Source organism: Primulina huaijiensis, chromosome 1 (genome assembly GCF_012295235.1).
Source record: "Primulina huaijiensis isolate GDHJ02 chromosome 1, ASM1229523v2, whole genome shotgun sequence".
NCBI lineage: Eukaryota > Viridiplantae > Streptophyta > Magnoliopsida > Lamiales > Gesneriaceae > Primulina > Primulina huaijiensis.
The window spans coordinates 6,465,624-6,466,823 of record NC_133306.1 but is presented as its reverse complement, the minus strand read 5'-3'; positions in this window follow the sequence as shown (position 1 = coordinate 6,466,823).

The following is a 1,200-nucleotide window of genomic DNA, read 5'->3' as shown; positions in this document are numbered from 1 at the left end:
AAAAATTTTAAAGACACACACACACACTACAAAAAAACGATGAGATCACGACGGTTTTTAATACAACCGTCGCTTACAAAAATAAGCGACGGTTTATAATAACCCGTCGCTATTGTAGCGACGGGTTATCATACCCGTCGCTATTTCAGCGACGGGTTATTTCAAATCGTTGCTAATATTACGACGGCTCGAACCAACCCGTCGCCATATGAGGCGACGGGTATTATGACCATCGCCTTTGGCGACGTTTATATTGAAGTCCGTCGCCATATTAGGCAACGGTTTTTTTACCCGTCGCAATATACGGCGACGGGTCTTGTTTACCGTCGTTACTAGCAACGGGTATAAATACCCGTCGCTACTAGCGATGGCTTGCATAAACCGTCGCCGATCGGTGTATCAAAAGTCGTCGCAATAAGCGACGGTTTAAATTAAAACTGTCTCTACTGACGACGGTTTATGAAAAAACCGTCGCTATGATTCTATATATACCGAGGTTCGCGAACATTTTTTCTTCATTGATTTTCGCCTTTCTTCTCTCTCTGGTATTAGCGAGACTATATAATTTCGTAAATTTGCTCGTCGGTGTGTGATCTTCCAACGTTACGTGGATCTGTAAATCTTCGCGCACATCAGGTTTTTAAAGCGTTCTTTACAAGATATGAAATTTTAATTTACACGTAGTAGTTTATTTATGAATTTTAACGTAGTATTTGATTTATAAATTTTAGTGTAATAGATTATTTATTTTGTAAATAATGCATGATTTTTTTTTTCATATTTAAAAACTTGTAGGCTTCAATGGATAACACAGATAGAAGTTGGATGTATCGTAGGTTGGAGAATGGGTTCTTGAGTAGTGAATTTTGTGTTGGTGTTGAGACATTTGTGTCATTTGCACTAAGTCATCCTGAGTGTTTATTGGATGGGAAATTACGATGTCCATGCAACCGTAAGAAGTGTCGAAACAAATGTTTTGAGGAAGCCGAGACTGTAAAGTTTCATTTAGGTAGATATGGTTTCGTACCGAACTATTATTGTTGGCAGTTTCATGGTGATCAGTACGTCCCTCCTATGTTTCCAAACTTCAATATGGAAGCTCCTTCTTCATCTACTTGTTTCGTAAACAGATCAACTCAACAAGAATTCATTGACCCGATTCAATCTGATCAATACTTTTGTAATACTGAACATGGAAAC